Below are 9,393 nucleotides of genomic sequence, written 5' to 3'. Positions count from 1 at the left end.
GCTGCAGCCGGCGCAGCCAGGCAGGTGTCACTGGCCGCGTCACTGGGGCGTCTGCCGTTCCCCACAACTGCTTCCCCGGCGGGAAGGCAGCGGCTGCTCCAACACGCCCGGTGTTGGGAGGCCCAGCTGGTCGGGGCTCCTCCGCCCAGTGCGGCCTCCCTGCAGGCACCCCTGCCAGGACACGGGCCTCGCCCCCGCCTTCCTGCGCCCCCGTGCCTGAGGTTGGCGCTGGGCCGGGTGCCCGGGCCTTCCCCCAGCCCCGGTTTACGCGGCACCCGCGAGACCGCGTCTCGGCCAGACGCCAGGGTGGCCCCCGGCCCTGGAGGTACCACCCCGCCTTGTCGGAGGCAGACTAGGCTCCTCCCCTTGCCCCGCCCACCCTGGGGGGAAGGGCGGGGGCGGAGAAGCCCCTGGAGAATTATAATGCTGGTTCCCAACATTCCAAATTCCTGCTCCTTCCGGCTTGGCCGGAAGCCGGGCCGGGGTGGGGGGAGGCGTTGGCGCGCGGGCTGGGTGCGGAGGCCTGTGGTAGGCCCTTTTGGGGTGAACCTAAGCCCCTTTGCCGCCTGCTTTGCACGCGGCTCCGGGTTCCCGGTCCGGAGTCTAGGGGTGCGGGTCGGGGGCCACGCCCTGCTGGGCCAAGGCTGCGCGCCACCCCAGGAGGCCTCTCCCAAGTCACGCGGGTCTCGGACGCCCAGCAAACGTGCCGATGGGGGTGCAGAGCGCGAACCCGAGATGCACCCCCAGCACGGGGTGTCCGTGTGGGGCCCGGCACCCAGTGAATCAGGCAGCGAGTAGGTGTCTCCGCCGGAGTGAGTCACCCGGAGGGTGTGCGCCCCTCGTGGGCGGTGCTAGGAGCCTGGGGGGCGGGCTGCGGGGACAGGGGCGGTGGGTTACGCCCTGCCCAGGAAGGCCCTGCTCCAGTCGGGACAGGGCAGATCCCCCCACTTCCTTCCCCGGAGCTGCCTCCTGAGATCCAGCGAGGCTGGAGAGGGGAGGCTGCTGCGCCCCATCTCCGCAGTCGAGGGGGCTTCCCCAGCAGAGCCGGGGCGGCGGGAACGCAGGCGGCCGGGGTCGGGAATGGCCGCGCAGCTGCCGCGCCCCCGCCCCGTGGCCTCAGTTTCCGATTACGCGTCTACAGAAACCCCGACGCGGCCCCCGGGCCCCGCCGCTCGGTTTCACTTCCCCTCCCCCTTCCCGGCGGGGGGCGCGGGGCTCTGTCCGCCTCCGATTCCGACGGGGGTGGGCACGGCGGCGCTTCCGGCCGTGGGGCGGGGTCGGAGATGGGGTTACGACGGGGCGGCCCGCCCCCGCCTAGGCCCCTCCTCTCCACGCCTGCGCCGGGCGCGGGGGTGGGGCCGCGCGTTCCCCCGCCGCCGCGAGGTCGACCCTTCCACCCACCGCGAGGGGCGGGATCAGGTTCAGGCCCGGGGTGGGGGTGGGGGTGGGGGCGGAGCGGGCCGGGGCAACCCACACGCCGCAGCCCGGGCACTCGGGCCCGGGGACCGGGGGTGGCGCGCGCTCGGGAAGGAGGGAGCGGGCGGCAGGAAGTGCCCCCCCTCCCGCCCTGCGCGCTGGGGAGAGGCGGGATGGGGGGGAGACAGAGGTGTACCCTGTGGGGGGAGGGGCCTTGGGGGCACGTTGGGCTGGAGCCCCCGCGCCCTCGCTCCGGGGTAAGATAGGGGCTCCCCACGCGCTCCGAGCGTCTCCCATGCGGGGGCGGGCGGGCGCTGACGTGTCCACGCATCCGAGCGCCGCGCGGCCTAGGGGGGGCCGGGGTGTCGGCGCGACCCCCGGCGGCGGAGGCGGGAACTGCACCTTCGGGCCGAGCGCGGGGAGGGGCTTGCTCCGGGGTCGGCACACGAGCCCGCCCTCCCCAGGAGGTTTCCGCTCAGCCTGCTTGGGTGTCCTTATCTTTGGGGGGCCGCCTGCCTTTTATGCCAGATCCGAAGCAAAACGGATCCTTTAAGACCCCTCGAACTTTGGGCAGCGCGTTCCCACCGGTGTGGAAAAGCATCCCTGTGAGAACCCTGCGCGGGCTCCCTGGAGGCCTTGGGCCCCGTCCCGCCCCACTGCCCTCCATGCAGGCGCAGACTTGAGTCTAGTCACTGCTGGGGGGGGGGGGGGGGGGGTGGGGAAGCCCCAGGGCACCCCAGCCCCCAGGGTGGGAGGTGGGATGGGCCTTGAAGGATGTGACCAGAGAAGGCCTCGCACGACCTGCTCCCCTGTAGAAGTGCTCTCCCCGCCTCTCTCTCTGTCCCTGTCTTCTCTAGGCCTCGCCGCCTCTGTCCCCAGCCCTCACTGTCATCAGGATGATAACCCCCTCGTCTACACACCCTTCCTCTCCCTGGCACTGGCTGGTACTTGGGGCCCCCTCCCCAGGCCCTGCCTTGCCTCTGGGACCTCACCTCCCCACCCCCCCAACCCCACCAGCTCACAGCAGGTCTGGACTGTCCACTGGCCAGCTCTCCAGTGCACCCGCTGGCCAGCAGGTTCTTTCCAGATCGGGGCCTTTGTGGTGCTCCAGGTGCACCCCCAGCCCTGACCCAGGCATCTGCCTGAAGGCTCCCCTTCATCTCTGCTCCACCTTTGCCCTCTTTTCTAGTGGGGTCCTCGAGAGGGGCTCACCAAGGATTAGCCCACAGGATGAGAACCCCTGGAGGGCGAGCCCGGCCTCGATCTGGTGCAGAGGCCCCCGGTGGCTGACGCGGCCAGGCTGGCATCTGTGCTGCGTGGAGGGCCAAGGAGTGTTGAGGGCTCGGGGGTGCGGGGGGTGGACAGCACTCCTCCCGGGCCCCTCCCCAGGTGGTCCCACCCATTGGGCTCTGGAGCCACATCTGTGGGAGGGAGCTGTTCTGGTTCCTGTTGCCGGGTGTCCAGGGGGCAGGGTCGGGGGCGGCTGACAGTGCTCTGAGCCCCTGTGGACGGGAGGGTTACCAGGAGGACGGGTGTCCGTGTTCGGGGGAGCAGTCCCGCTCAGGGGCCGTGTGGGGCGGGAGGGCTGGCCTGCCGGCTGAGCCCGCACATCTGGTGTCCCCATGACAGTCCTATTTATAGTCTCCATCGGAGAACGTCCCCGGCCGTGGCAGTGGGGCGCCCGCCCGCGCCTCAAGACCCAGGGCCTCGCGCCAAGAGGAGCCCGGGCTGGGGCAGCTGTGGCCAGTGTGGGTCACCGCCTGGCTCGCTTGCTCCCGGGACGCCCCCAGGCTTGCTGAGGGCCAGAGGCGGTCCCGGGCCTGAGGAGGGGGGCCCGCGGCAGCCGCTCCCCACCTGCCTCCCAAGGTCCCCTGTGCCCACCCCAGCCTGGCTTTTCCATCAGAGAGGCCCCGGGCTGGCCCTCAGTGGCTGTCCCTGCCCTGAAGGGAGGGGGCAGGAAGGGGGGCGCCGCGGGCAGCTGTCTGTGTGCCCCGGTGGTGCTGAAACAGGCCTGGAGACCCTCGCCGACTCCGCCAGGACCGAGGGCTCCCAGGACACCTCGGGCTAGCAGTGAGCTCACCGAGCGGGCCAGGCTGCCCCGGAGCCTGGCTGGCAGGCTGGCCCCCCTGCGCCCTCCAGGAAGCCCTCCCTGGGGGTGGCGGGGGGGTGCTCTGCACAGCTGGCCTCGCCACCCGACTGGCACCGAGACCAGGCGGCCTGCCCGGGCTGCGGAGAAGGGAGGCCTCTGCCGGGGGCATCCTGGGCGACCCGCCGGCCAGTGGGAGGGGAGGCTGGGGGGAGCGGCCTGGAGTGCTCTGAGGGGCTGTGCCTGCCGAGGCCCTGCTGGGAAGTGGGCTGGGCAGAGGGCAGGCGCCCCCAGCTCTCCCGGCTCTTCCCATCTCTGTGTGCGTCCCTTGTCTCTGGCTCAGACTCCAGTCGGGGAACGAAGTTGCCAGGACTCAGGCGCGTGGCTGTCACTCGGTAAATGGCCCTTCCGTGAGTGGACCATCTGGAGTCAGTCCCCAGCCCCAGAAGTCAGAGGCAGGAGGAGGGTCCACCGGGGGCGCCGAGGCCCGGAGGAGAAAGGAGCCCCCTCCCAGAGCCTGCTGGAGCCCGTGTAGCCTCCTGGGGTGTAAGGCAGCCTCAAGGCAGCCCCCCATCAGCCTCTGTCCATCTGCCCGCCCCACCCCGGTGTGGAGGAGGGTGGCTTGGAGGCCCCACCTGGCCCACTGGTGCTGCTCTCCTGGAAGACTCCCAAGAGGCCTGCCTGCCTCTGAGGAGAAGGCCCCAGGCGGGGGGCTCTCCAGGCCAGAGGCAGACGCATAGCCGCCCCCGAGAGGCAGGCCCGCCGGAGCCCCCGCCTGCCTGGGGGGCACCGTCTGCTGGTAGGGCCCTGCCTGCGGCCGCCTTGCCGCTCTGGCCTTCCGTGGTCCAGGCTGGATGCTGCCCCTCCCAGGACCCCCTCTTCCCTCCCAGCTCCTCCTCCAGAGCTGGTGTAATGGCCGGGCCAGCACCTCTGGCTTCTGCTGACCCTCCCTCTTTTTTTTTTTTTTTTTTGTTGAGAATTCAGATTTTCTACAGATTTGTCTGTGGGACACAGTGTGAGGACTGGGGGTCCTAACGGGCTGGGGGCAGTGCCTCTGGTGTCTGAACCCCCCCCCAGCACCCCCTGACCTTCAGCTGAAGTCCTGGTGGGTCCCTGGGGCCGTGGCTCAGGCGCGCGGCCAGGAGCGGTGCCTGCCCCCCACCCAGGACTCCTGGCAGCGGGTGGGCACGAGGGGAGGGGCAGGGGACAGCGCCTTTCACCTGGGACCGTCCTGCCCCCACCCCACCTCCTGGGTTCCAAGCAGCCCCTGCCCTCGGGCCTTCGGAAAGTAGGAGGTTTCGTGGGCCCTGTGTTTGCAGAGGCTGCCGACTGAACAGCCAGCTTCGCTCCAAGTCTGCGGGGGCACCCACGGTGGGCAGCCCCCGCCCCACGTCCCGGGAGGCCCACATCGTCCTTGTGGGGCGGCGACCTTGAACTTGCTGCCCTGGGTTTGGGGACTGAAAATCGTGATTCTGATTTGGAATTCAACCCCAGAAGATGCCTCCTGACCCGGCCGTGTGGGAAACACAGCAGCTGCTTCTGTTTCCAGCATTTTTGTTTTTTAAATTGAAACATCATTTTCATTGTTTTTCTTTTGACAGAAGTGTGGTTTTATCTTGAAGCAAAGAAGGAGCTGCAGAGCGACTTGCCGAGTCTTGGGGTGGAGCCGGTGGATGACGGGGCCTGGAGGAAGCTGTCTTAGGGGATTTTCAAGGGCATGGGGTCCTGGCCAGGGCTCTGCCCCCAGGATTCACGCAGCCCTGTGTGGACACCGCCCCCGGCAGCTCACCTGCCACACCCTCCGGAGGGGGCGCTGTCCTGCACCCCCTCCGTCTGCCTCCACCACTTTGGGTGGGGTAGAGCCCCCAGGAGCCCAGGCATGATGCAGGAGTCAGGGGTTCCCGAGGACGGGCCGCTTCTGGGAACTCACTGCTGGGACACCTGCAGCCTGGCCTCTCCTGACAGACATTCAGGGGCGGAGGCCCTGCTAGACCAGGCTGGCAGCGTCTGTGTCTCCTGGAGCTCCTCGAACCAGAAGGAGGCTGACAGATGCCGCTTGCTCCAGGCTCCCCAGCTGCCACCCCACGTCTCGGGCTCAGAACTCCATCAGCTCCCTCATCGTGGAGGTCCTGGAACCCCCTTTCCCTCACTGGCTGTCATTCCTCTCTGTTCCTCATGCTGAAGCTGGCCCTTGGCGGGGCTCATGGCCCAGCCGCTCCCCCTGCCCTGGGAGCCGGACTGAGCAGAGGTGGAGGGTCGCCTGGGGCCGGGGCTCAGCTCCCCCGTCCTGCAGGGGATCAGCTCCACCCCGCTGCCCCATCTGCCACCTGTTGACCGTGTATTGGGGCAGGTGTGTTGAGGGAAATTGGGTGGGAAACCTACTGAGAGAAAAGCAGGAAGGGTGCAGGGCTCTCGTGCTCTGGATTGGTTTTGGTCGTTAGCCTCCTCCTGCTTTTCATGTTAGAACATAATTATTCCACATCGACCTACGTCCTAAAGGCACATGGACCTCTGCTTCCTCCATCCCTCATTACATCCATCCCCATCCACCCACCCACCATCCATCTATCCATCCCTCTGTTTATTCATACTTCCATCAGTCTGTCCACCTACCCACCCACCATCCGTCCGTCTGTCCTTCCAGCTATCCCCCCACCAAAGCCCTGCTCTGCACACCTCCTCTGCCTGTTTGTCTCCAGTGCCTGCACGCTGCCCGGCTTGGAGTAGCGGCTGCACCAACTGGGTTCTCCGCATTCACCCATTCCTTACAAATACCCGCTGGGTGCCTTGTGTAGGCCACATGCTGCTCCAGGTGCCGAGGTGTGCTGGTGTACAGAACTGAAGAAATGCCCACCCTCTGGGAGATTCGTTTGTGAAACGCACGGCGTCCTAGCCCGTGACACGTGCAGAAGACGGAAGAGGAAGCAGGGAGCTGGAGGCCGTGTTGCTGGAGCTGGGGTGGGGAAGGCCTCGTGAGGAGGTAAAGAGCGAGTGCAAAGGCCCTGAGGCAGAAGCATGCCCAGCTTAGCTGAAGGAGCAGCGGAGCCGTGGGTCACCTGGTGGAGGAGAGACGTCGGGGCAGGGCGAGTGCTGGGTGGAGTGAGATGGGGTCAGCTGGGGATGCACCTTGAAGACCTGCAGGATTGCGGGGGTTGAGGTGGGGGCGTGGACCACAGAGCAAGAGAGAACAAAGGCGGACGTGGAGGATTTGGGCCTTAACGACAGAAGACTGCGTAGCTGTCAGCCCAGCAGGAGGAGCGGGTGTGGGGCACGTCAGGTCTACGGTGCCCTGGACGCCCGAGGGGGCTGCCGCACCACCGCTGCTGAAGCCAGGGGAGACCAGGAGACAGCGAGCTCCCCGGGAGGTGGGGGGGCGGCCCAAGCCCCAGGCCCCAGGGCTGAGTCAAGGGGATGGGGGGCCTTGCCAGGGCCACGTCTGGTGCCTGGAGCCCCTTGGGGCAGGTGGCCCTGCTCTGAGCGCTGAAGTGGGGGTGGGGTGCTCACGGGGACCGGGGGGTGCAGATGGCGAGCGTAGGAGGGAAATGGGTGCGGGATGAGGGGCGGGGGGTCAGCAGGGCGTTTCGGATGGGAAGCAGCAGCTTCATCCTCGTGGCTGGGGGCTCAGGGGCCCGTCCACTCGGGTCCAGGGGTGACTGTGCCAGTGAGGGAGGGGCTGAGGGCTCTGGGCGTCCCCTCCCCCTTCCTCCCACTCTGCGAGGGCAGCAGGTGGCCAGGGAGAGGAGGAGGTCGTGGGCTTCGAGGCAGGGGGTGAGCCCAGCCCTGTGTGGATGCGGGGAGATCTGGGGGCTCTGGGCGGAGGCTTTGGATCCAGGGTCTGGAGTGTGGTCGCACCCCAAGTAGGAGGTTGGCAGGTGCGGGCCCCTCCGCCGGCTCCTCCACGTGGCTGCTCGTCCGGCTGCCCCCAGGCCTCCCGGCGTGTCCCCTGCTCTATCCCCCGAGCCCCAGACCTGGCTGATTGGTTGGGGGTGCATTTCAGAGGCAGCTGTGAAATCTGACAAGCGGTCCCTGCAGACATGGCCTCTGGTTTCTGGAAAACCGATCACCTGCCTACGGCCTCTTGATTCTCGTTTGGGAGCCGTCCTGACCCTCAGGCTGCCAGCGGGGCCCCGGAGCCACCCTCCAAGGCAGGGACGGCGGGGAGGCAGGCGCTGGCCGGCCGGCCTCCGGGCAGTGCTGGCCCGAGGGGTCTGCTGGGCCGGCTTTGCTGCAGGGCTCTGTGGCCAGGGGACTGGGACCGCCAGGCCTGGGCTCACCCCGGGGAGAGCGCGGATGGTGCAGACGTGCCAGCCGAGAAGGGCACCAGCCACCACCGGCCGCCCCGCCTTGGGACGCCCAGATGAGCCGCCACGTGTGTCCGGGGGTCGGGGGAGGAGCCCCCCCTCGGAAGTCGGTCTTGCACGTTCCATTAAAGCCAGTGGTGGGCTCCTCGGGCAGCCCCCTAGCTCGGCGCTCAGGGCCGCCTCCAGGGGCGTGGGGCTGCTGGCCCGAGCCCTGCGCCGAGACCCGAAGGTGTTCGAAGGCAGCGGGCAGCGTGTGGCCTGGGAACGGAGGGGTGGCCACGTCACGGATCACGACGACACACCCCCCTGCGAGAGGCGGGCACTTGGACCAGGCTGCCGCCGCCCTCAGATCCCCCGCACCCCCCAACCCCCACCCAGGGACCCCGCCTCAGTACCCTGCCCGGGGCTCCAGGCCCTTCTCCTGGGGAGCTGGGTGTGCAACGCAGGTGAATAAGTGCATTTGGGGTGAGGGAAGTCACCTCCCACCCCGTGTCCTGGGGCAGAGCTGGGGCCGGACCTGAGGACACATGCCAGCTCTGCAAGGTGGGCCGGGCTCAGGGCCTCCCCACCCCGCCGATGGGGCTGCGTGGCTGAGGGCAGGGGTTCTTCTGAAAATACTTTCCTATCTTTTTAGAAGAAAAATAATTCACTTCCTCTAGGATGCTTTTAAAAATAATTAGCCTCTGAAGACACGGCTGTCTGGCTTGTCTTGTGGGAAGGGGCGGCTCTGGGGGTGGGATTGCTGCCCGCTGGGGGACATGGGAGAGAAGGAAACACTTTTCTTCCTTGCAGTCTGTAAACTGTCTGGAGAGCTTCAAAGTTGGAGAAACCATAAAAAAGAAAATAAGAAATAACAGAAAGTGAGGTTGCCATGGAAACCGTCCTCTCCCGCCCTAGCCCGCCAGTGCTGGCACCGGAGCGTGGAAAAAGCTCGCAGGGCTGGCCGGGCTCCCACCCGGAATGCGGCCGCAGCTGGGGGACGCGGGGGTCGGCTCCCACCGTCAGGGAACATTCCAGCACCCGGGGTGGAAAACAGGCCACCTCCCTGGCTGCGCTCTACCCTCCGGCTCGGGCCAGCCTGGGGGCCGCGGACGCCCCGCGTTCCTGGGGCGGGACGAGAAAGGGCCTCTGGGGCTGGCAGGAATTTGCTTGACCTTGAGTCAGTTCCTTCAGAAGAAGCCACAGTTCTGGGGGTCCTGGGGGCCGGCTTGGGCCGCTGGGAGGGGGCCCACATTCCGCAGCCGGGCACCGGGCCTCCCTGGCCGGCCTGGAGGAAAACGGCGCATGGCAACGCCGCAGTGTTTCCAAGCAGCCCGGTTTCTAGGTGTTCCCGGGAACACGCAGCCACACCAGCCGCGGCCAAGGGCGCCGGCGGGGGAGCCGGCGAGAGCTCAGTGGGCAGCGGCCGCGGAGCCGGGCCCCAGCCCTCATCTGACCTTGTTCCTGAGGCCCTTCTCCCAGCAGATGGGAGAGGGCCTGGCCAGGGGCCCCCTTGCCGGCCTCGGAAACCACCCAAGGCCCAGCCCAACCGCCACGTGGTCCCACCGTGGGCCCGGCACCCGGCCGAGCCTGGCCTGGCTTGACCCACAT

General features: G+C 68.0%; 1 long non-coding RNA gene across 1 annotated transcript; it reads left to right on the top strand.

The window, feature by feature from the left end:
• The first annotated feature begins 1,237 nt into the window (after positions 1 to 1,237).
• LOC113622300 (uncharacterized) lies at positions 1,238 to 8,424 on the top strand. Its single transcript, XR_003433477.1, has 2 exons — positions 1,238 to 3,897; positions 5,104 to 8,424. It is a non-coding gene; the product is annotated as an uncharacterized LOC113622300 (long non-coding RNA).
• Positions 8,425 to 9,393: the final 969 nt, after the last annotated feature.

This window comes from Aethalodelphis obliquidens, unplaced genomic scaffold (genome assembly GCF_003676395.1).
Source record: "Aethalodelphis obliquidens isolate GAN/ISIS:26980383/991018 unplaced genomic scaffold, ASM367639v1 scaffold9, whole genome shotgun sequence".
Taxonomy (NCBI): Eukaryota; Metazoa; Chordata; class Mammalia; order Artiodactyla; family Delphinidae; genus Aethalodelphis; species Aethalodelphis obliquidens.
This window is presented reverse-complemented; position numbering and strand designations above follow the sequence as displayed.